Source organism: Aulonocara sp. 'chitande type north' Nkhata Bay, linkage group LG10, assembly GCF_057382095.1.
Source record: "Aulonocara sp. 'chitande type north' Nkhata Bay isolate Kocher_YH1m ecotype deep benthic linkage group LG10, A_spYH_male_GT1.1, whole genome shotgun sequence".
Lineage (NCBI taxonomy): Eukaryota > Metazoa > Chordata > Actinopteri > Cichliformes > Cichlidae > Aulonocara > Aulonocara sp. 'chitande type north' Nkhata Bay.
Window position 1 is genome coordinate 30,610,613 of NC_141353.1, and position 27,241 is coordinate 30,637,853.

The 27,241-nt window shown below is 38.7% G+C and overlaps 1 protein-coding gene across 2 annotated transcripts in view; it reads right to left on the bottom strand.

Annotated features, from left to right (window-relative positions):
• Positions 1–27,241, bottom strand: part of doc2b (double C2-like domains, beta) — a 216,244-nt gene that overhangs the window by 125,277 nt on the left and 63,726 nt on the right. The gene's annotated exons all lie outside the window — the stretch shown is intronic.

The window sequence follows — 27,241 nt, forward strand, 5'->3', positions numbered from 1 at the left end:
CCCGAGTGCGTCAGTTCTCTTGGACAAAATGTTTAGTTGATACCAGAGGTCAGAGGGGAACTGTCAGACTGCTTTGAGCTGAGAAGAAGGCAACAGTAACTCAGATAACCACTTATCGTAACTACGGTATGCAGAAGACCACACTAGGTTCCACTCCTGTCAGCTAAGAACAGGAAACAGAGGCTACAATTTGTACACTTTCACCAGAATTTGGTAAAACTGTTGCTGTTGATGGTGTGATGAGTCTCGATTTCTACTGCAACATGCAGATGGTAGAAAATTGAATCTCTTCAAACTGGTTTCTTGAACATGACAAGGACTTCTCTGTACTCGAATGGCCTCCACAGTCACCAGATTTTAATCCAATAGGGAATCTTTGGGATGTGGTGGAATGGGAGATTCTGATCATAGACGTTCAGCCAACAAATCTATAGAAACTGTGACGCTGTCATGTGACTCTGGACCAGAATCTCAGAGGAAAGCTCCCAGCACTGTGCTGAATCTGAAGAATTAAACCAAGTCTGAAGGCAAAAGAGGGTCCAGCCCAGTACTAGCAAGGTGTACTTTAAAAAAGTGTAGTAAGTGTATATTTTGTAACATTTTAATAGTTATGAGCCTTTAAGTGTTGCCAGAAGCAGCACTGCTCATTAACCTATGAATATGCACTAAATTATAGCATCTATTTCACATTCCATTTACGTGGGCTCATCTGAGAAGACACTTTAACCTGAGAAAATTGGCGAAGTGTGGCAAAAACCGGACATCAAACAATACAAAGGTAGATAGCCCTGAGTCACACATGGCTCCACACAACTAGCGAATGGAGTGACATTTTGCAAATCTGATTTCAAAAGAGATCTGAGAGAGCCATACAAAGATGGGTACAACTATGAAACAGCCTCTGGCCTCGAGCACAGGGTTACGCGGGGGAGGATAGCTTTTACACATTCATACATCTGTGCCTGACATGACAACATGGCCAAGCAGCGTGATGAACACAGAGTGCTTTTTATATTAATGATCTGGCTGGCGATTATAGTGTTAATGGAGCTGCTGAAGGAGAAACAGCCGACAGGGACGGGAGGATATCTGAGCGATGACTGTTATCAAAGTGGCAACCACAATGCTCAGTTAAGGGGAGCACCACACTAGCTCGATTACATGCCTGCAGGCAAAAAAGCAGAGGCAATTCCCACTGAGTGACGCTGGCCGAGCAGTCACCTCCCAGCTGAGAGCCACGTTCATGATACGCTGCGATTCTGTGCACATTGCGCACTTAAATGCACACACTAATATCATCTGTGCACAATCATAAAAATTCAAAGCTATTATTTGGATGGCATCTGAAAAAAATCTTAATTTGAACATTGCTCAAGCAGCAACTGAAATAAAGCCACTATGAGCGCATGCAGGAAATAATCAGTACACCCTGTGAACATTAGCACCAGCGATGTTTTGGACACAGTGAAGTGGAATAAAGACGCACTTAGAGAGACATTAGTAATAAATTGCTCAAAGTCAAGTTGAATAAATTGAGTGCAAAGTAATGCATTTTGCAAAACTAGGTCAAACACCTTCTGATTTCCTCACATCACTCAGCTGGAAAGGAATCGAAATTAATAAACACACATTTTTTCCCTTTACCTATAATAAAGTTTGACGGACTGTTTTTTTATCTACAGATTACCCAAGATTAAAATGCCTCAATGAAAAAGCCAGAATCTTTGAAGGGCTCAAGTTATGCACTTGTAGCTGAACAACAATTTGTCCAGATAAATCAGCATCTTATGAGGAACTACTGGCAAAATAATGTTCCAGTTGCAGCTACTGTCATGTAGATAAATAGTTCATCCTGTTGCCTGCAGAGTTTTTACTGAAAGCGACTGCTTACAAGTGCCTTTATGTAGCTTTACCCTACAATCTAAACCATCTTGAGGCAACTGTTGTTGTGATTCTGTGCTATATAAATAAACTAAAACTGAACTAAAATCAGGCTGATTTCACCATGTCAGGCGAGGAATCCATCAGCTAGTGTTCTGACTAAGCCTCTGGGCTCAGCAGGTCCATCTCTAGGATTTATAGAGAATGATCCAGTGAGCATGCCTTGTAGATGTCAGAGATCCAATTGGAAAGACTATAATATGGGAAAGCAACAGTAACTCAAATAACCAATCACTGCAACCAAGGTATGCAGAAGAGCATCTCTGAATCCAGAAGACCACAGTAGGTGCCACTCCTGTCAGCTAAGAACAGGAAACAGAAGCAGCAATTCACTTTTGTGGTGATGAGTCTCTGTTTCTGCTGTGACATTTGGATCGTAGGGTCAGAATTTGGCATAAATGTAATGAAAGCATGGATTCATCCAGCCTCATATCAACGGTGCAGGCTGCCGCTGGTGGTGTAATGGAGTGAGTAATATCCTTGGCACCCTTTAGTACCAACTGAGCATTCTTTAAGCTCCACAGCTTACTTGAGTATTGTATACGGGAATGTCTACAGCACTGTTTTGACTCTATGACACAAAAAATGTAAACAGTTGTGAAGGCAAAAGAAAGCCAACCTTTTACTAGAGAGCTGTAACCAATAAAGTGTCACGGCTGCCGAGGCGAGCCGTGTGGAGTTGGAAGAAGGACCCAAGATGCAGGCAGTGGATGAGATACCGGTGGTTTTATTTACAGAGGTGTAGTGGCAAACAAACAGTGGGGCATAACAAATAACTAAAGACACCTAAACTGGGAGAACTAAAAATAACAGACCTGGGAGCATATGACAACGGGATGAGAAGCAGAGAGACGCAGACGAGGAACAGGACACCGTGGAACACAGGGTAACGCAGACTGACACGGAGTTACACAGACGAACCGGCAACAGGCAGGAGAACACACAGGGCTTAAATACACACACCAGTAATCAGGGGATGAGAGACAGGAGGGCAACACAGCTGGGAGGAATCTGGGCTGACGGGACAGGGGAAACGTAAACTGATCACACTCACATACGACGCGGACCTTCACAATAAAACAGGAAACTCAGACACATGGAACCAGACAAGACATTGAACTAAACAGACAGATTCACAAACAGATGGGGTGACACCATAGACAGAGACACAGACTCAAAGGCAGACCAAATATAACACACAGAACTCAAACAATAATAATCATCATCATAAACTAGAAAATGATAACTAAAAGCGCTGGGTCACCGACCCAGGACCATGACATAAAGTGTCCAGTAAGTGTGCATCAAAACAATGACTGGTATTTGAAGTACAAAGTTAGGTAGTGCTCCTCAGAGTGATGTTTGTTGTTCCTCTGTGGCGCTTTAAATGTCCAGTTGTGTGTTGATCTGGTTGGTTAAAGTTAGCCTACACTACACAGTGCTAAACAGATGGTTCATCCAATAACCTGCCAAGTATTTCTCAGAGTACCTGAACTTTTCCAAGCAGCCTCCAAGGATGACTTCCCAGATGGTTCTGAGTAACAAACCATCTGGACTGAAATTGACCAGCAGATTGTAATTCAACTAGTATTTCCTCAGTTCAAATTAGAGTTGAATTTTTTTTACTCGCTCATGTTTGGTACAAGAGTTCTTTTATGTTATTCTCACTTTATCACCACTAAACACTTCAAAGTCACATTTTTGAACTACTCCTAAGAGGAATACGTATATTTCTCTTCCATCTAATATTCTTTGAATTCAAGGTTGTGATATGAAAAATACCCACAGACAAAGGCTGGAAAATATCAGATTTCCAAATGAAATTATTCAAAAATGAAGTACTTTTTGTTTTAACAGAAGAATAATTTATTGTGGGACAATAAAGAAATTGAATTGAATTGAATTGAATTGAATTGAATAACTGAGTAGATGTGTCTTGTGCACAAGAGTTTGATGCATGAACCCCTATCAGCAGTTAGCTTATACTGCTAAATTCTGAACTTTAGAGACACTAGTTGTGCTGAGCTACGGCAGAAGAATTATTTCAATCTTCTCATCTGATTCTTTGTAAAGATAAAACAAGCAAATTCCTGTAAAAGGAAATAATTAAGCAAGTGTCCAACTCCTGCACTCCACTACTGCAGCTTTACATGATTCATTTTTCAAAACCTTACTTATCTTATCCCGGGTAGGGGGGCATCTCCTCAGTTCAGCCCACTTTCTGATAAAAAAAAAAAAACACCCCTCATTTTAAAGGCTTGAATTAGAAATATATGCTTTCATTGAAACGATACAAAACCGAAAGTAGAAAAATGTCTGAAATTGTGTTTAGAGCAGTCTGCAGCCTGTGCTTTTGGTCCACATTTGTTACATTTGTAACAGTTTAGATATGACAGAAAATAAAGAAAAGAATATTAGCTCCGCTTTAAAGATCACTTAATCTTCACAAATATAATATAGTACAGAGCAAGTCTGAATATCTGAATGCGCGTTTGAATTGATGAACAAAAGAACTGAAAGTTCATGTAGCGTGCACGGTTTCTAATCCCCTCAAAATCTGACCATGAATCAGAGAGAGCTGAGCAGCGTTTGAAAGGATGGGAGTGGAGGGGGAGTGGGGGGGGGTCCCACTTTGCACATTATGTTACTGTAGTCTAAGGGACAAATTGCCCAAGTGTTAATTTGTCTGCTTATGCAGTGCTTGAATGAACAATTAGACTGCACGCTTTGCTTCAGCATCCCATTGTGTGCCTCTCATTAGAGTGGAAAACTCTCATGGGGGATGACGGGTTCAGTAAAGATGTTATTTGTTTTGGTTTTTTGTCACAGGGCTGATTTGTTGTCTTATGAAAGGAAAAGAAGGATTTTGACCCGACATGTAATGTGAACACGGCGACGCTGCTCGGATCTGCACACTTTAGTAATCTGTTTTTAACATCAGGGGTTATTTGCTGAAACATGATAGAAACTTCCAACCTTATCAAGGTAGCTTTAGCAGAAAGAGGAAATTATTAGATTTTGGAGCTCATGACTGCGCACATTTGCATGTTAATGAAAAGACCAACTCATGTGTTGTGTGAAGTATTGTGACAATGAGAACATTTACTTAACTGTAATGTAACGAGAGCACCGACTCAACTGGTTGTGTTTAACATATGACAATTATGAGAGCACATCGAGTAAAGCTCATTAACTATTATAACAGTGTGGTTAGTAGTTTTACATCAGTGTAATGATTCTAATACATGATTCTAATTATAATTTCTTGCCTAGAAGGTAAATAGATTTCTTTTCACATTTTCTGATATTTTACCATCAGCTAAATTATTTTTTAACAAATTCTAAATTGCTGGAAACAAAATAAAAGTATCCAAAACAACATGATCCAGATCTAGCAAAACACTCCCCTATCACGTTGGCTGAGAACAGCCCAAAGTCAGAATACTGGCTGATAGAAGAAGCAAGCTGATATCAGTGCTCTGTACTCTATTTCACTATCAATATGCTGCCACACTGTGTGGAACTGATGCAATCATTCCTCTATATGTGAGGCAGCATGGGGCCCTAAAATAATGTCTTAACTGTAAACAGAGAATGTTATACAGCATCCTTTTAAAGAATACTTTTCTTTAATATTTTGGTGTTTTTTTCAGAGTTCTATATATATTTTTCAGTTAAATGACTGACAGAAAAGATGTTACAACACTCCGGTCAACGCTGGACACTCCACTGCACTGCGGCACAGGCCTATCAATTTTCCATCAGATTCAAGCCATGAAAATATTTACACAACCTCTCAAAAGAAGAGTGAAACAAAGCAAACTGCTTCTGAGGCATTTAAAGCACTCGTTGCAGTGCATGAATCACTAAAACCTGAATTTCCAAGCTCTGCTTTACGGGTGTTTACACATATCTTGCAAAGAATCACTACAAATGAATAATAAGCATCTGGTTGAGTCAATAATGCTGCTGTTTGGGAGGTAAAGGACAACAACATTATTCACTGTCAAAGCAAAAGTGAGTGCTAATTAGCTAATGTTAACAAACAAAAGGATTTATCTGATTGGTCTTGCACACTCGTAGGGCAGAGTTAGTGTTTTTGCAGGTAGTGCAATTAAAAATGCTCTGATAGCAGCTGTGACCAAACTGAGTGGCTAGATGTGCAGCGAGCCTCTAGCTTTCCGGTATTTTGGCTTAAAGAACCTGGTAAAAGCAAGTGGAAACAACCAGGGCCGGAAAATGAAGCCAACACATAAGCAGCAAACACTTCAGTTCCTTGAGTGGCCATCTGAGCCTGGCTGCAAGAGGCAACTCAAGGATTTGGTTTGTTTCCTGTTTACATGGAGCATTACTATGGCTTGTTTATGGCTGATTTCTGGGAAACAGGAAAGGGCTGTCTTTGAAACTCCCAGATCCTCCATAAAGACACAGGACATGTAATCGTTCCAAGTGGCATGTGCGCCAGATTAAAAATGTCCAGCTTCATACAAGGAAAAAAAAAACATTTTAAAAGCATGATACAAAAAAACAGCTATGGACGACACTTTTATTAGGTATTTGTGTACACTTGAACTTTTTATGAATACTATCAAGACTTAAGGTGTGAGACGAGCCTGCTTTGAACTACAGACAGATGAAAGTGTATCCCATCTTTATCTTTAGGCCCTGCCTCAGCTAATTTGAATCACACTGGATCTTTCAACTATGTTTGTGGTGTTAATACCTGTTGGAGCATTTGAATTATCTGACAAATAATATGGCAAACGTGCACACTGCTCAACAACATCAGGGCATGCTCCTAATGAGATAACGGATGGCGTCACGGGCATGTCCTCCCTGATCTGGACCAAGGCATCACAGAGCTCCTGAAAATTCTGAAATGCAACCTGGCGACCAAAACATGATGTCCCAGACGTGCTCTATTGGATTTATATCTGGCAAGGGTGGGGTTCCTTTATCCTCTTGGAACTGCCTGCATACTCTTGCCACATGAGGCTGGGAATGGTGGTGCACCAGGACCCACTGCACCAGGATTGCCCAGCCTTCAGAGTTACATGCATCCCTCCATCGATATGGCTCCTCACATCATCACTGATCCACCACTATCCTGGTCATGCTGAACGATGGTACAGGCAGCAGACCCTTTCACCTCTGTCACATGTGCTCAGAGGGAACCTTCTTTCATGTGGGAAAAGCACAGGGTGCCGTCGGAGGAACCGGCCAATTCTGGTATTCTTTGGCAAATTTGTTGGGCTTTGCAGTGCTCATCCTGTTCCTCCCTGCACAAACGAGCAGATACCAGTTCTACTGATGGGTTAAGGAGTTTCTACAGCCGTGTGCAGCTCTGCTATAGTAACTACTATGTCCCGGAATCTCTGCCATGCTCTTGAGACTGTGCTGGGAGACACAGCAAACATTCTGGCATTGGCATGTATTGATGTGTCACCCTGGTAGAGTTGGACTACCTGTGCAACCTTTATAGGGTCCCGGTATCACCTCACACTACACAACTGACCAGATCAATATCACAGACGTTTAACTGATTTGATGCTCTACTTAAAAAAGCATTCCTTTATTGTTTTAGGCAGTATTTATATAAAACCTCACCCTCTGGAGGGTCTATATGATATGTGTGTTCCTCAAGCTCAGGTCCTCTACCAGAGGCCTGAGAATTTGATAGTTCTGTACTGTATCTTAGATGTTGCTAGAACAGATGCTCCCTCTGGACAGGGAGCTCTGATGCCTACAGTTTGCCGGAGTCAGTCTTCCACTTTTGGGATTAGGCCTCCTAATCCTCCTATTACCACCGGGACCACTTTGGACTTTATCTCCCAAGATGTGAAAAGTATACCTTGCAGTATTTTTTCACTATGACAGACACAAACAGTGTCACCGATTGTTCCAATCTTCACAAAAATAATGCTTTGTCCTTTTTTTGTATCAAGTATTTTCCTGGGTATTGGTTTGAAATTCTAGTACAATGATACTCCTTACTCCATAGGCAATCCTGTAAGGATGTATTGTGCTAAAGCTATTAATTACGAAGCAGACTATTGCTTCATAATTCATAAAACCATCTTCTCACTATTGCTTGTAGAGCATTTCCAGAAAATCTAAACCAGTGGATGTTTATTGCCGAAATGCCACACTGAGAGTTATAGCTAGTTTTTAATTATGCTTTTACATCTATATTTCTAAAGACAGTTGCTCATAGCCATGAGCAAGAGATAATTGCGATGGTGTGTGGAAAATTAAGATTAAACCTTAACTTCCAGAACTCTGATGCATCCAGTATGGGTCTGTGCAGATACTGCTTTTCCTTGATAGCCTTATTTTTCTTCTCACCGCTAAAATCAATGAGGAGACTCACAGCAGCATAGCATGTTTAAAAACAGGAAATGTTAAATGAGCAATGTTGTGGTGAAGTTGTTAATCATTAAACTTGGAAGTTTCCCAGGCGGATTCTGTCACTACATCTTTTTCAAAACAGAAGAAGGAAACCATTTGTTGAATGCATAATGTTACTGTATCTGCTCCGAATACTGAATGTGCTGCAGATGGAGGAGGCGTTTTGAAATACACGCAGGAAAAACAACTCCCTCAAAACTGTATGTATCCTGTCACCACTTCACATTCAGAGCCAAATCTCCAGACATCAGCTCTTATTCTTACACTCTGTCACTGTGTACAAATCACAGATTCACACAAGCAACATCTTAAACCCCAAAGTCATTTTTGCAAGCTGTATTTAGAGTCTTATTCCAAAAATAGGAAAAGCCAATCTGCATTAATGCCAATAAATCAAAACCATTAAATAATAACTTGAAGTCTTCTGTCACACACAACTGAAACATGAGCAATGTCACATTTCTTAAGACTACAATGACATTTTAAAAGGATATATATATATCTATTAACCTTTTTTACGCACACACAAATCTTTTTTACACACACAAATCTTTTTTTACACATACAAATCTTTTTTTACACATACACAAATCTTTTTTACGCACACACAAATCTTTTTTACGCACACACAAATCTCTTTTTACACACACACAAATCTTTTTTACGCACACACAAATCTTTTTTACACATACAAATCTTTTTTACAAGTACAAAATATTTATGACCACATTTTGAGCCCATATACTTGTCTCTAAAGTTGGTTGTCAAGTCTACATTTCCAGAGGTGTGGACTCGAGTCACATGACTTGGACTCGAGTCAGACTCGAGTCATTAATTTTATGACTTTAGACTTGACTTGAAAAAATGTTCTAAGACTTGTGACTTGACTTGGACTTTTACACCAATGACTTGGGACTTGAATTGGACTTGAACCGGTTTACTTGAAAAGACTTGATATTTTACCCCAAATATAAAATTTAACATGCATATTATATAGAGATTGAAAATGTGACGTCATTCACGGGTAGAACCGCAAAGGATTCTGGGAACTCGTGGCAAGCGGTACTAGCGCACGCAGGCTTTCAATTGAAATCAGTTATACAGCGATAAAAAGAAACACAAAAATGTCAAGAAGCTGTTGTATTATTAACTGCAATAGCCGGTCGCATGACAGCCACGGGAAGCCGACGGGTAAAGAGATCGGTTGTTATCGGATTACGTCGTTGAAGAGAAATTGTTCAAGCCATGTTTCCGAAGTAACAAAGACGCGACGGATGGCCTGGATTGCAGCCATTCAAAGATCAAATATAACGTCCCAGAACACTCCAGCTCACATGTTAGTCTGCTCCAAGCATTTACACGAAGGTCAGTGTCTTTTAGTAGTTAATACGTCATTTTCATAACATAATTAGTGATAGGTTACAAGCAAGTCTGGCGCTGAACAGAAATTGTTGCGCTATGCTCCTTTATTTATTGTGCATAAATAGTGAATTGTCCTGACACAATATTGCGTTTCGCTTCTGTTATTATGGTACATTGACAAAAACATATACTTTTATTCACAGGATAAAACAGGTTTTTTGTATCACTAATTGCCCAGTACGATTACAGCATACAGTATTATTGTCACTGCTACATTTCTGTGATGGGTACCAGAAATTATTTCCACTACTAATTAATTACCGTTGAGCTCAAAGGTCCTATTAATAAACGGTTAAGGAATGTGTATTTATGACGACAATTTGTGAGACTGGTAAACTTATGATATGTACGATGGTCTTTCGTTCTACACGGTGCATTTCAAGGTCCTGCACCCATCCGTCGGTAAACTGTACCTGGGCTTGTTGCAGTGACCGGAAGTTACTAAACTTCATGAGTGTATGCACTCACTCCAAGAACCGTATAATTATAAATATGCATATAAATATGCTAAGATGAGATAGCTGACTTCATCTAACTAGCAAATGTTGTCCAGGCTACGTTGGTGATACAGTTTTTTTTAATGTGTATGATATTTTTGTCATGCGATTTTAAAGCCGGTCCTACAACCGCATCCAAGAATAACATGCAGCTTATCTCAGAACTGTCGGTGAAAATAATTCTTGGAGCTAGGTTGAGCTGCATTTTAAAGAGGTGCAATTTCACAATTTGTGTATATTTTCTAAGTTCACTATTTTGTCATGTGTTGAGAAAAACACAGATTTTAAAATTACATGGTCTAATATTTACATTTAGCATAACTGCAACATTATTTTTTCTTTTTTCTTTTTTTTAAAGACTCGAAAGGACTTGAAATTCAAAGTTTCAGACTTGTGACTTGACTCGGACTTTTACACCAGTGACTTGAGACTCGACTCTGACTTGCCTGACATTACTTGAGACTTGACTTGAGACTTGAGGATAAAGACTTGAGACTTACTTGAGACTTGCAAAACAATGACTTGGTCCCACCTCTGTACATTTCTTCCAGTGTTAAAAGTCTTGGAGTTATCTTTGGCAACACGCTCTTCTTTATCGGCCATATAATAATCATTTCTTGCGTTCATCCTAGTTCCAAGTAAGTAACATTTCTGGACTCTTTCTTGGTACCTTTATTTGTTCTCAACACACGTTCTGGTTCATGCCCTGGACACGTCTCCTTTGGAAATATTGTAATGCCATTCTCTCTGGTCTCGCCCCCCAAAACTCCTTAATCAGCTTCATATGGTACATAATTGTGCACCAACAATCATCCACAAAAGTCCACGGATCATTTAGATTCACTGGTGACCCATTACCCAATGGGTCCAAATGAAGATTCTGCTTTTCACGCTCAAACCCCTTCCTGTGCTCTGCACTCATCTTCAGCTTCTCTCCTGACTGCCCCTCATTTCGGACTTCACACCATGGGTGCCAGAGCTGTGCCTCATTTTTGAAACTCACTACAACTAGACACTTTAAAATCACAGCTCCGAACTGATATGCTGTGGGTATAATTATATATAGTTTGTGTTCGGACCACAATGGTAACCTTACAATCCAAACATTGCTCATTATGTTTAGTAAATATAATGCTTCCTTCATGGCTAAAATACATTTTTATACTAAATCATGACAATGTATATTTTAGATGTTATCAATACAGGTCACTGAATACTTGAAAATCAGTCACCAAGGATCATGAAACATTAATTTGTATAAAATTTTACATTAATTCAGGTGTGGCCAAAGTGACTAGCTAATATTTCTAAAAATGCATTTTTAACCGGCAAGACGTATTCATTATGTTTAGACACAAAAACACAACTGGCACTAGTGAAGATTTTCTCCAGACAGTTCCTGGGGCTGTCTGGAGTGCCTCCCTCTAAATCCCAGCGTGTTGTATTCAATATGACAAATAACTCAGGGGAGAGGCTTACAAGTATAAGAGTGCTGAAAGAGTGTTTGATTACATGTGTAAATTCTACTTCTCAATTTATATCATGCCACAGGGCTACAAACAGTCCCTGACAACTTCAGATCATTTTCACTGACTTTTTTTCTCAGAGTTTTTTGGTTGTTTTGACAATGCTCCAACCTGGCCCCATCAATACTTGCCACAGATTGGTTAGAGTAAAGGGCAACTGATTATGTATGTGGATGGAGACCGATTCTGATTAGGAGAAGCCCTCTATCCTGAAAATCCCATCATAATGAATCAGGCAAATGCTAAATAATCTCACTTTGATTGGAAGCAGAATCTATATTCAGACTGGATCCCTCATTTCAATAAATCTGCTGATTAGATTAAACACAATTGAGACTAAAGATTGGAATGCAGATAAAACTCTAAGTTTAATTGTTTCATCATTATGCAGTAATGGTTGTATCTAGATTTTTCTAGAGGTGCCTTCTTTAGTTTACAGAAAATTATCACTTCCATTGTGGCAGCTCTGTCCTTCCAGTGACCTTGGCTGCTAGGATGTTTAATTACCCATTTCAGACAGAGGCTTTCACATGGACATATTACAGCTCTCTTTATTTACAATAATAACAAATGTCTTGCTGTAGCCTGCCCCCTGGCCCTGCAAATGAACTAAGCAAGCGTCCAAATCTCTGTGTGGGAGGAGCGGACTGCTGTGAGTGTATGAGTGAGATCAGTGCAGTGCCAGAGGGCGCACGAAGATAGTGCAAATTCCTTCACTAACTAAAAGCTCAAATGAGCTAAATAGAGAATTATTGAAAGATTTGCCAGAAGTCTAACACCAGTTATTACTTAATGGACAGCAGCGAGTGTCAAGTCACTCAAATGTGCATATATGAAGGCAAAGTCTGCCACAGCTCAAAGTGCAAATCCCTCCAACACAATCATCACTGACTTCCATGAACATGCTTCATTATTTACATGCTTCATTATTTTACTTCTGGTATTTATTCGTCATCTACCAGCATTGTTATTGATCATCTACTTAAAAAGAGCATGATCTATATATAGACTGAACAGAATGGCAACTTGTTGGACAAATTAATCCATCGTCCGTAGCTTATTAGTCCATAAGAGAAGCAGTCTAAGGAGAGATGACTAGACTTCCCTCTTTTTGGCCACTACCTCCTGCTGTCCCAGAGAGGGAGCACCAAGGTATTCCTAAACCAGCCAAGAAATTTAATCTCACCAGGTTGTCCTGGGTTTGTCCTACAGCCTCTTCCTGGTAGGACATGCCTTAAACTGGAGGTGACTACAAGGCATCCTTGGAAGATACCCGAACTACCTCAGCTGGCTCCTTTTGATTTGGAGGAGAGTAGCATCTCTAATCTGAGCTCCTCACCCTGTCTCTATGGGAGATCAACTCCTGATGGTCCAACAGCCACAGGAAGTGGATGAGACTTTCTACTGATAATGCCAACCAAGCTGTTGTACTGAAGGATCAATAACAATGGTCCATAGACCTCAATTTTCTGAAGCATCCCAGGTGACCAGTATATCATATCTTTTTTTTTTCAGGTATTGGTAGTTTTTTTACCATGGGCGCTTGAAATGACCATAACTCCATTTCTGTTTGTGGTAGAGACAAAAGAAAGAAGAGAAGACGAACTCTGTAGAGATATTTGGTGTATCACTGAAGCACAAACTGGCACTGCTGTTTGAACACAGATAGAAAAATCAGCTCCACCTAGATTTCTGCTTCATATTACTTTAAGTCTTCGACCGTTTTGGACTGGAGGGAAAATTTAAATGGTTGGTGAAAAGATGAGAATTATTTTGTAGTTTTACAGCCAGAATTACAAAATAAATCCAGCCTGTATGATCATTGGGTGATAAAGGGTTGATCAGTTAAAAACAAAAGGTGCAAAAATTCCCAATCATGGAGTGGTTATTATAACTTCACACTTCTCACTGTACTCTGTTGACAGTCATGCCAGTGGTGTTTGGTGCAGTGGTTCACCCTATAATCGCAACCTTGTGGGTTTTGTTTTTGGTACTGATCTAATGTTTCAGTATGCAATTTTAAGATGAATATTAGTTATGTCCTTTTGCTGTTCATGTTTACCATAACAGTCAATTGTTTAACATCTATAATGTCTCTAGAACAGAAAAAATAAAACAATTCCTCAGTTCAGCTTCAGTTAAATGCAACATCTATTGATTTTAATCTTGCTACTGCAAGAACAGTCTATAGTGTACTCATTAACACTTCACACACAGTTCTTTGATTTATCAGTCCACTCTCTGTTATCCAGGGAGTCACAATTCTTAAGATTGTTATTCCTCTTAATGTTTGGTTTGCTCAGTGAAACATGAACCTGGTCCAGCTTGTTTCACTGAGTTAACAATATGAGACAAGCCTATATTTCCTACATGCAAATGCAAATTTAATTATTTGTCACAACAAATCAGAAGTCATGCAAGTACTGAGATAATGCATTCTACATTTATACAATATTGGCTGCAATTATTGTGATTTATTAAGAACTGTTATCGGATAATTTGTCCATATTTTTATATGATATGATATTTTAATTAGATTTTCCTTCATACATTATGCAACGTGTCTGCTCTTTTTCCAAAAAATATTATATAATTATCATGCCGTAAGGCTGCTTAATTAGCTTTTCAGAGGAAGATGGCAAATTTTACCCCATCCCTGTGCTTACATGACAATTCTGTTGTGTAATTTCAATCTTTAATCTCGTCTTTTTTTTTTTTTTTTTTAAAGCATTTGCTTTTTACTTTGAGGTGCTGCTCTTGTTACTGGAAACTGTTGAGTTACCGTTATTCCTGTAACACCAAAGGTATTATATTGTTTTTGACACCTCAACTTCAATAGTGATTTTTGTTCCTGAAAAATCTAAATAAATTGCTCAAAAATGCCAGATGTAAGCTGAATTTTTCAGGTGAGGCTATAGCAAATTGTAGCTATATTGGTGCAACAAACAGATAAATATCTGCTAATTGATGTACTTAATAAGCCCAAGTAACATACTAACATAGTAAAATAAATCCAAATTAAATACTCCAAAAGGCAACAAAACCACAAACATTAACAGAAACAAGGACTAGAACGCAGCTGTTTGCTACACCTGTCAATCAGATTATCTAGTTTTTGGACCATAAGGCGCACTGTCGATGAACGGGTCTGTTTGTGTTTGTTTGTATTGTGGATGGATTAGCTCAGTTGTTCTCCCGACTGAAATTTGGTCCGTTTACAGCATCCTACCATGCCATTGCATTTGTCCCTAACCATCGGGAACCCTCACGTTAACTTTTATCGAGTGGAAAAAAGTTAGCATTCCTCCTCCAGCTTCACTGTTTATGTTATGCTAAAATAGCTCTGTCGCTAGCGACCACGTAGCACATCATTATATACCAGCTAGTCCAACTTCAGTAACCCTGCAAAACTCACTGCTGTTTAGTTTTCTGTCTTCATTCATGCTGGAAGTGAGAAGTGCACTGTCGATTTTTTTAGCCAATTAAAGGATTATTAAGTGCCCCTTATAGTCCGAAAAATTAATACTAGTAAAAAACTAGTATTCAGATAAACGATCTTCATCATGCCTGTTGCCCAAGTCTGTGTGATACAAGGTTATCTAACTAAAACTAAACTAAAAATACGGGCGATTTTGAGGAAAGTTGATCTCTGACTTTGACCATGAGATGGAGATCACTGAGATACAAAACTATAATAACTGTTGTGGTGTAATCGGTGCCATGCGAGAATATTGCAGTTAATAGATGCTCAGCCTCCTGCCAAACTGCCAAAGTGAGCAGGTATTTGTTACAAAGAACAGCTTCCAGCTATTTTCTCAGTTTTTAAAATCATTTAATCAATAGACAGAACAGTTGTGGCACAACGCGCCTAAGTTATGACACCAGAGTTAAAAAAAATTTGTTTTGCTTTTGTTTTCACTGGTTAACTAATTAAATTTAGGCACACTTGGTTAATATTAGGAAAAGACAACCTAATAGTTTGGGGTAAAATGCACTCTTTTACAATGAACACACTAGTCTGAATTTTAGATGCGTTTTCTGCATTTTCTGCCTTCTGTGATTGCTTAGTTTTACTACATAACTGTGATTTATAAGAACACAAACAACCAGCCTTAAAATTGACCTCTAAGTTCACAATGGTTGCGCTTTCTGTCTTAACCTACTCACGGGCAAATAGTGAAATAATAAGTGCTCAAACAAAGCACGTCCACAAACTGTGGGTTATTGCAAAAGCTTGCACAGGATTTTCACTCTTTAATTCAGTAAGATGTAACTTCATCCGTTCCTTTAGTAGGATTAAGCTGTCAGGTTGTCTACTGACTTACAGGAACAAAAAGGTGACTTTGAAGACACTGGCCTGTGTAACACCTCCATGATACTGTTGTCACACTGTGTTAATCCACTTAAGTGGGCATATAGAAAATCCATCATCCCTTTGGAGTTAACAGTCAAACCTTCATTCTAGGCTGTAGAAGATAAAACGCCGTTCAGCTACTGGGAAAACTTTGACAGCAGTTTTTTTTCCCCCCACAAATTTGAGACAGGAACAAAGATGGAGGGAGGTTGTGATCAAGAGTTTTGCTTGGCAACCTCCCCTAAGAGAACTTATCTTTTCCACCCTGCTGTACATTCACTGTTGCAGCCCAGTGGATCAAACCGGAAGGAGGAGGGCTTTTTTACTTTTTCTTATCTTTCTCCCTGCAATATGAAATTCTGTCGACACAAGTGACAACAGAATGAAGGCTAGAAAAGACTTCTTGATAAGAACACACACACAGCTGCCACCTTTTGTAGTCAGGATATAATATTTACTGGAGTCTATCTCCACATTACAGTGTTTTTATTAGGCTAATGTTACTTCAAAATAAAGGACAAGATGTTATAGTCCATACTGATAAAGCACAGCAGAGCAGATATTTATACATCAGGTGATAAAAAATGCCACGATAGGAACATTATTATGAGATGCTGAGCATCTGCTGTTGCCATCATCTATTAAAGAATGCAATCACAACCCAGCAAGCATCTGCCAGACAGCAATATGCAACATAATAAGTCAAAGATTCCCCCAACTGGGTACAAAATCTGAACAATATGATACAGCAGAGTGACGAGACTCTGCAAAATGACTTTGGACACTGGTGAACTAATTTCAGAGTGATATTTAGTTCCTGAAGTCTGAGGGAGTCTGCAGCAGGTAGATGATGTATGACTTACAGGCCCTGTCTCCACTTTCAGTTGGCTGTGATATATTTTAGTGTAAGCTGCGGGCTATTTTATGAATATCTATTATATATCAAAATGTTTAATGAGAAAAGTAGGAGGAACTTAACATGAAAGAACAAGCCAAAGGGCACAGAGACATATTTTTGTTGTTAAAAATGATGTGCCGAATTGGCTTGTAGTAAGAAAAATACCTCCTATAACCATCATATTAAAAAAAACAAAAAACAACAACAACATACAAACATCTGAAGGGGACATTAAAAGTAGTAGGTTTTGCAACAACTGGTACTCTTAATATCTGTCCGTTGTTTATATTTTACTGTACCATGAAACAATAGAAACAAAAGAAAAACACACAGCTAGCTACCACGCAGCAGACCAACAAAGCATACGAAGCGCTGTGAGATTTAATGATTTTGTACAAACATCGAATGCAAAACCTGGCACATAAAGCTAGCATGTCAAAACTGTATACAGACATTTGAGAGCAGTTTGAAGTACCATCTTTAAAAAACTGTCAGACAGTAAAAATCGAATTGTGTGAGAAGTATTTGAAAGTAGTAGAAATTGATTTAGTTAAAGATTTAAACTTCCATGTCAATGACATTTTCTTAAGACAGTCTTCAATAAAACTGGCTTTCTTCTGGCTAGCTTCTGTTCGCTTACCTGTTAACGCAGCAGAATTGTTAGCTGCTACCAGGCACAGTGCGAAAATATGCCTACGTTCTGCCACCGCTATCACTTAGAGAAATTATATTTAATACAATGTTGGCATTCTCTGTGTCTCAGCATTGTCTTGAAATTATTGAAAATTGCAGGACCATTCACATCTATAATGCTAGGTGTAAATCAGAAAAAAATATACATTATTTTTCTTAATGCATAATTAAGCTAATCTATTATCACCTTAAATATATTTTTTTCTTCTTTTCTTTTTGTTCTTTTTTCCACAAAAATATTACACTTTTTGTTTAAAATATGTGTTGCATGACTTTCATATAGACTTAATTTCCAGTGGCAATAAATGACAGCTAGCTGGCAAAGTTAGCCAAGCTTGTTTCCTTGCTAATGCTGTCTGTTATTCTTTACATGGATCTAACAATCTGTTTACACACTGGAACTAAATAAAAATGGGATGGGACATTTAATCTGTGCTGCTAGTAGCTGTAAAATACACCTGAGAATTTAACAAACTGAAATCCAGATACTCCAACTAGAGTATGCTAACATATAGCATATAGCTCATTAGCCACATAAGACCTTTCAATATCATGGCCCTTTTACGTCACTAAAACTTCTTTAAATGATGCACACTAGCCTTTAGAGTAACTTTTTCACACCAGAATCCTACCAATTCACTCTTTAAAGCTACATAGATAGTACTACTAACAATAATAATAATAATAATCACAAATCAATAAAAATTAATTAAATCAAACAAATTAAAGTTTTCTAACGATAATGGTAGTATTTGTACACTTAAACAATAAAATTATCTTTAAAAGAAAATGAAAGCAAAGACAAATCAAACCATAATCTCCATTCTCATACCATCTCACCTTTCCGTTGACACACGGTTTAAATGATTAGTGTCAGTCACAAATTTAATGTAACTGCCCAAATAATGCTTATAGATTCCGTAACAACCAGTTAACCACATTTAAATAACTACTATAATGTTAACACAATGGTTTACAAACCAGCTATTATTTTTAACTATTTGTTACCACTATGAAAACTACTGTAGTAACTGACGCTTAACTAACTTTTAATTTACCATTTATGATCAGTGTTTATTATAAACAGTTATGTTTACGTGCAACATATTAGGCATCACTTGTGTGATTTTTGAGAATGCAATAAAAATGTATGTATATGCATTTTAACATTTCACTTTAACTCTAGTTTTCAGACAGCTGTGAGATGGGAAGATACTTTTGATAAACGGTGTTTGCTTATTTCCTCATTACAGATTGAGCTAATGAAATGTCTTGCCCTCTTAGATAAATTACTTTATGCACTGAATTGCAAGGGGAGCCTAAAGAGAGCAGTACAGAATAAGGTTTGTACACTCAGTGTAATTGGTGACAGTGTTTGTTACTTCCTCTGCTTCGGCAGTTCAACAAGTAGCCCTCAGCAACTACAAATAAATCTCTAATCAAATCATTAACTCCACTGCTCCACTTTTTTTTTTTTTTTTTTTTTTTTTTTAAATCTAACCATGCCTTAATAATAAATCACCTGCCAACTTCAGCAAAATTCTTAATGCACTGCTCGTTTTTTTTGTCTCATCAAGTCAAAGAAAATCGAGTCTCACCACATTATGGAGAGATCTGCAGATAATAAAGTAATGCCGGAATGTGTTCCATTAACAAGATGTATGTCGAATAAAAATGCATGCAACAGACTGAGATGTACCACAGAGAAGACAGTGTGTGTCTGTGTGATGGAGCACTGCCTGATTGATGCAGTGCTTAATCTTTGCCTGATCAGTGCCGGGCATCAACTGTGAAGCACCTTCACCAGAGCTGAGAGTTCCTACAGACACAAAGTAGAACAAAGAGCAAACCTCAAGAGTCAGCATAGGGCTTATCGTTGTCATGCTGAATAACATGTATTGATGAGTTTTGCTTTCTTTATCTATGGCAGAAAAACACAAAGGGCCACACATTGGACAACTGGAGCAAAACATTAGATAGTGCAGAATTATGCTAAACTGAGTTTGCTGGATGTATCATTGCTTTTTCCACCTTCAGCTGCATGTGCTAGTTTGGTGTGCTCTAACTTTTTAACTTTGAGTTAAAACTCAAAGGAGTGAGGCTGCTCTACCAATTGCAAAGCCAACAAACCTTGTGGGTTTCTTCAGAAAACCCAGTCGTATCAATGCTTTGTGAGATATGAAACAAGTGCAATTTCAGCAAGTTGAAATATGAAGGTGCCGAGTTCACTTTTGCAGGTAATGTAGATGACGAGGTAGGTGACACCCAGTAGGAATCTTCTTCTTTTCTCATTTCAGTTGCTCCCATTCTCCGTTGCCACAAAGGATCATCTGCTGCCATCTCATCCTATCCCTCCTGTCATTTCCAGGGATCGTGGATATACTGGAACTCCTTTGTCCGATGCCACAGTCTCCAACCCATACATCACAGCAGGCCTCACAACCTCCTTGCAAACCTTCCCTCTCACTCTTGCTGCTTGTCACGGTCCTTTGTCATTTTGACACAGCGTTTTGAGTTTTCTCGTGTTTTCTGTCATTTTGTATTATGTTTAAGTCACTTTGTTATTCTAAAGGTTTATTCTGTTGTGCCTGGGTTATTCTGCTTTGTTTGGGTTATTAGACTTCCCCTTGTGTCTTCGCCCTCGGTGTCTCCATCGTGTTCCCTCACTCGCTTCCTTTCCTCTCCTCCACTCCTGTATCTAACTCTTGTGTCAGTCTTGCGTTCATTCATTTCCTGTTTTATTGTGAAGGTCTTATGTTCCATGTCAGTGTGCTTTGTGTAGCTTCCTAGGTCTCGTCATGTCTAATTCTGTCCCCATGTGTTTCTGCTCCCTCATCATTGTACTATGTATTTAAGCCTTTGTCTCCCTTCGTGCAGTGTTGCGTTCTCCCTCATAGTTGTGTGCGTTTCCCATGCTCTTCCCCGTGTGCTAGTTCCTAGAGTTTCCCAGCCTAGTTTAGTTTTGTACCTTTTCTCTAGTGTCAGCAATAAAGCCATTTTTGAGTTTATGTTTTCGCCTCTGTGAAGTCTGCATTTGGGTCCTCTCCTCCTGCCTGCACACAGCTGCTCATGACAGCTGTTATCCTTCTGTCGCAAATCAACCCTGACACTCGTCTTCACCCACTCCACCCTGTCTGTGCTTTCTTCTTCACCTCTCTTCTGCACTGCCCATTGCTTTGGATGGTTTACCCCAGGTTAACCATACCATTCTATCAACTTTCATTCCTCTTCTCTCGAGTGCATACCTCCACCTCTCCAGGCCCCCTTTTCTCCTGCTTCCTACTCTCATTACAGATCACAACATTGTCTACAAACATTTTAGTCCATGAAGGCTCCCGTCTGCGCTCATCTGTCAGCCTGTTCATCATCACTGTAGAAGAAGTGGCTCCAAGTCAATCTCTGATGTAATCCCACCTCCACTTGAAAACCATCTGTCACTACCAATCCAATATGGAATTCTTGTTCTCAGGCTTGGGTCCGGCACTAGACGTACACTGGCATGTGGGAATGTAGGAGTGTTTCTGGAATTTTCTTGTGAGTCTGCTGAAATATCGGATGCTCTCAATTCTTTTCATTTAAATTTTTAGCTCACAGTGTTTTCTTTACTGTCAGAAGGAAAATGAGTACTGTGAAAGTGAAAGGAAGTGAACTTAAATGAAAGTTAACTTCTGATGTTATTGTGGTTTGCACTGTAGATTGTTTATAAGTTGTAACTCAACTTCACAAAATGACACTGTATGTTGTTTACCTAATGAGGAAATATTAAAGACGTTTTAAAACTATTAAAGCCAGGCCTGGTGTTGAATATGCAGCACAGCAGACAACATTATTGTATAAACTCTGGAAATTGCTGCAGTCCATCATAGAAAAAGTTTATTTGCACACATTAAGGAGACTGCCCTCCATGGGATTGAGTGAAATAGCAGACTCTGCAGTCATTCATCTCAAGTGTCATCAACCTAAGGGTGCTTTTTATTGATTTTTAGCATGTCGTTTCATGTCCTTTTTCAGGATGCTGCAGGCTGGATTGAGATGGCCCACAGGTTGCTTCCAGCCCTATTCTATCCATTTCTATTCTGCCTTTTTATTAAGTGTCCTTTATAAAACACATATACCTGTTGCTTGTTTCAAAAAGCAAAGTCCCTGCTAATAAGTGTTTAGAAGCAGAGTACCTAAACATCATGCCAAATTTCAGAACATTATAGCTTTCTACAAGTATAATGCTGTTGAATACATATATCACTCACGTATGATTTTACTTCGTATCAGCCTAACTGAGAGCAGTACCATCTACCTATCGTCATGTTTCTATTTCTCTGCCTTTTTGTCTTATCTCCATGTTATTATGCTGTTTTTTTCCTACAGCTACCAGGTTTAGATCAGTTTCTTCAGGCCTGGGCCCTAATGTTTCTCTGCCTGCTCCACTGAACGATGTGCTCCTTGATGTGGTCTCTGGGTTGGACGATAGCGTTGTCGATCAAACCAACGCCTGAACGGCCACTAGGCGAGGTGGTGATTTCAAGTTCATTTACTTTTATAGCTGTTTATCACAAACATGCCCTAAAGGATGCTTCTCCGGTATCCTACATTCAGCTAATCAAACATCACCCACAGAAGAAAACGGGGACAGCCTGCAACAAGTTTGCTAGACTTTTGTCTTTTTTAAATTATCTTCTTGTGATGTTTTGGTTGTGTGTGTGTGTGTGTGTGTGTGTGTGTGTGTGTGTGTGTGTGTGTGTGTGTGTGTGTGTGTGTGTGTGTGTGTGTGGGGGGGGGGGGTCGATGCAGTCTGTGTGTGTGTGTGTGTGTGTGTGTGTGTGTGTGTGTGTGTGTGTGTGTGTGCAGGCATATACAATATGGGTTTATCTGGTGTGCTTGCATGCATGCATGCATGCATTAAATCAGTATAATGAGATTATCGTATCTGCCTGTGCTACGGGTCTTTCCAAACCACTGAGAAACAGAGAGTCTAATCTTGTTGGTTGCTAGGAACTGGGCAAGCTGGGGAATGGATGAGACAGACATCCATCGTATCCCCATCAAATAGCTTCCCACATTGAACTGGACTTGATCTAATATCAAGGGAGGGATAAATGGGTGGCAGTGGAAGGAGGATATGCATTTGGGTGGGAACAATCATATTAGAAAATGCACTGTGGCTGCATGTGGTCACTGTGTGGCTGAATGATTGAAAGCTAATGGTGGTCAGAGATGCATGGAGATGAACGCAGGCTTTCAGGGTGACAATGACACTTAAGCTTTGCCAGTAACACTGATACTTTTTGCATTTGTTCATATGTTCAATTTCCATAAATATCGGTGGATAAATGGTTGAAATACACAGTGAGCTCCACAGTTAGTTGGACAAAGACACATTTTGCTTCTGCACAGCACCACAGAGGATTTTAAATCGAACAGGACGTGAATGAAGTGCCTTTCGGCTTTAAATTTATAAGGATTTTAGCAGAAGTATCGCATTAACATTTTAGACAATACAAGCAATTTTATGCAGCTCCCCACTTTCAGATACTCAAAAGTAATTGGATCGACGAACAAACAATTTCAAGACCAGTTGACCTCCATTCAGTTATTATTTTTAACACATTAAGCAGACAGAAGATCTGGAGCATTGAAACTGTTTTTTTTTTTTTAGTTAATGCAGAGATGTTGGTACAAATGAGGGAGGCCATCATAAGGCTGGAAAACCAAAAACAGCCCATCAGAGAGACAGCAAAAACTTTAGGAATGTGTACATTTTTCTCTCTTTCTTCAAATATTTTTATCGTGAAGCACAAGTAATGATTACAAATTACCCCATGGGCTGACATTGCTTTAATTTTATATTTTTATCACTACTTTCATGTGTGCCTTTCATGAGAGGGCCGGACATTTTTAAACTGCTACAAATTGTGGGTTTTCTGAAACAAACCAACTGGGCTGTCACTCTCTTGTTGAGGACAGAGGAGAGTTGAATGAAGAAAAAAAATGAGGGGAAGGGTTTCCACTCTTTGCTATAACAAACATGTAGAGACAAAATATGGTAGAGTTACTAACAAGCAAAGGGTTTTATGGGTAGCTACAAATGAACCAACACCCATGCCTTCCAATCTGCATCATGTACCCTCGTGCAACAAGAAGACTGTGATTTAATTAGCTGTCAGGATTTGGATGCAAAAACAAAATAATTAAGATAGTGCTGAAAAATGTTACACGTGATGGAGAAACTAAGGTTTATCTCTTTTTTAACGTCTCTGGTTTTCTGTCTTCTTTCCTGGGCAAAGACTTCCAAGGTGTTCCTCCCACCTGTTGGAGGGGGTTTGATTGAAACCCTCTTGTTCATCACTTCAATACTCAGTCATGTCTCAGATATCCCCTCACTATGAAAATACTTCTTTTATGTGTCTCTCCTTCCATTTACACTAAATTCAGCGGCACAGCATAGTACAACTCCTACATGGCTGATCCCGAGAGGATTTCCTCCCACAAACTACTAATTAAGAAAATGAGCTTTATTTCCCTTTTTTAAAACTTTGAAACACTCTGTGTCCTGGTTGTTTATATTTTACACCTTTACAGCGTATCCGATCTACAATCACAGAGCTGACAGCCTAAGCAGACAGGCGGAGATCTGAAAACAGTCCTTTAGTGAGCAGTGGAGCATGTTTCCTGATCGTGTCTGAGTTTTGGATGCTTTGTTAATCATTAAGACACCGGATTATTTCCCCTTAAATGGTGCGACATTAGTAAGGAAAATGCATTTGTGGGTTGAGCAGCAGACCTGAGCATGTGGGTTGTACTTATGAAAAACTTTCCAAATCTTCTCTGTCAATGCCAAACAGCTTATTCTGCTACTGTTTGGTGTAGTTTACTTGATTTCACAATTAAATTCTGAAAAAAAAAAACAAAAAAAAAACCACAACATCTTTAACAAAACTGTTAAAAATGAGTTCAATTTAAAACATTTAACAATTTTTCATGTGACAAACCATGGAAGAACCAGAGCCACAAAAGCCTGGCACCTTCTCCTCGTGCTGGTCACCAGCGTGATCACACACTGCTGTGGGATGACATCCCATTCATCGACACAAATGTCACAATTACTTTTCTAAACAGGTTTATTAATGCTTACAGATCTGTAACACTGCAGAATTTGAATCGAGGAATGAAGTTGCGTCTAAGAATCTATATTTAGTACAGATACTCATCAGGGAAATCCATGCTCAAAGGTATGAAGAATCTTCCATGAATGTAACACTGTTTTCCAGAAAACCAGCCTCTTTAGTAGTACATGATAACCTCTAATCTTGGACATTGCCTTCAGGGTTAGGTCTGAACCATGTGTGAAGGTTCTCAGTCATGCAGGTCATTGTAGTGTCAGGAGCTTGGAGAGAAAAGTGTCTGGACTAAAAATCCTCCAAGTTTAATATGTAGCCCACTGAAATGTGTTGTTGTTTTTATTATTATTATTATTATTATTTTATTATTTTTTGGAACTGAAAAGACATATCTCAGACATGCACTATGAAAACTGTCTGAACCTTTTGTGTTGACTGTCACATGTATTTTATCTGTAGCTTATAGCACACTTAAAGAACAGACCCAGTTGTCATTTAAAGACAGGCACCTTTAAATTACACATTTCTTAAAAACACAAATCATTCATTTAACGGTCACTCAAATACAAATCGACGATGATTCACGACACACTCTCCAACATAAGCTGCCTTTGTAAGTTCAAAGTATCGGTATTGGTGTCAGCAATACTAGCTCTGAATTTACTCGATATTGGATCCATAACAGAATATGCGTCATCGCACAGCCCTAGCGATACATAGTAGAAGTGAACTGGCTTCCTAGTACAGGTGTTAAGTTACCTGAATATGATTAAATCCTGCTTTGAAACGCAAACCCCGCTTCACACTTTTTTTTTTTTTTTTTTTATTTCTGGAAAACTTTGGTGCGTCCCTTTTGAACTTTCAGTCCACTAAAAGCTTCTTTTTCAAACTGTCTGAATCTGCATTTTAATCCTCTTAACAGATCATGGTTTTGTTTCTTCAGAAATGGACTGTTCCTGAGCAGTCCTCCTATTAAACACTTTGCTGTACACACTGCTCGTTAACAGCTTAGCTAAATGGAAATCACATAAGTCTAGCAAGTAAGGAAAACATTCTTTATATAGCCCATTTCATGCTTGGTGGAAGCACAGCATGCTGCACAAAACATAAGCTACCACAGAGTTACATAGATGATGTAAAACTAAATCAGAAGATGCATATAAAGGTAAATCTGTTAAACAAATAACCAACCAATCATCATAAAAATGATTGGTTGTTAAAAAAAGACAACAGCAGGATGGAAAAGACATTAATTACAAGAAAAAATGAGTACAAGATACAATAATTAGGACTAATTGTCCAGTAAAATCAATAAAAAAACAAAATAATAAAGAAAAAATAAAACAAAAAGTAAGAACTGGACCACCAAAAGTCTCGGCAGCAACGGGAATGTTTTTACTTTGTGTTGAAACTTCGTTGCACACTTAATATCCCATTTTGTTCAGCATTGGGGAGCAGAAAAGGTCAAATCAGCTTCGCCAGTATCTGTGGAGACCTGAGTATTAACCAGGTGGTTCAGAGCTTAAAACCATGCCAGAGAGCGCCTGGGCATGCAGGTTCTTAAAGAGGAGCATTAAAAATTTAAAATCAATTATAAAACTAGCTGGAAATCAATGTAATGACCTCAGAACACGTGTTAGACGGTCACATTTAGTTTCTTTTCTGCTCTTTTAACTAAAACTCTGGCAGCTGCACTCTGGAGTAGCTGCAGCCGGTTAATAATTAAGTGACAATGTGACTCACTACCAGTAACATTCTGCAACACAACTATACAACCTTTATAGCCATCCTCCTTCTTATAATGTGTGGTCTATCTCACCACAGCACAGAGACATCTATGTTGTTGATGCACATTTTAAGACAGCAGAGAAAGGCTGACTTACAGGTCTGCAACCACATCAGCTAGATAATTGTTTCACATTTTATTTTATTTTTTTGTTATTCTCTTTTTATTAAACAACCTATATAAACACAAATAATCCAAAATAAACATATAATCAAGAACAGACGTAAATAATAAAAAAAAATAAAAATAAAAATAAGAAAAACAGACGGGTGTACCCTCTAGTGTGTATGTACTCGCACACACATATTCACTCACACACCCATATTCTTAAGCATACATACACATACCTACTTACATATGTGTTCACTTGTAGTCTCATACATACTAACATATACATATAAACACATAACGATTCAGAAATGTGGCATATATAGTTACAGAGATTCAAACAAGATCGGGTCTCCTTAACTGGATGTAGTGTTTCCATTTACCCCAAATTTCACTAAATATATCAAACTGGAGTCTTTTAATGAAGGTAATTCTTTCCATTTTAAACATCCCATGTACAGTCTCATGCCAATCACCCAGTGATGGAATTTTC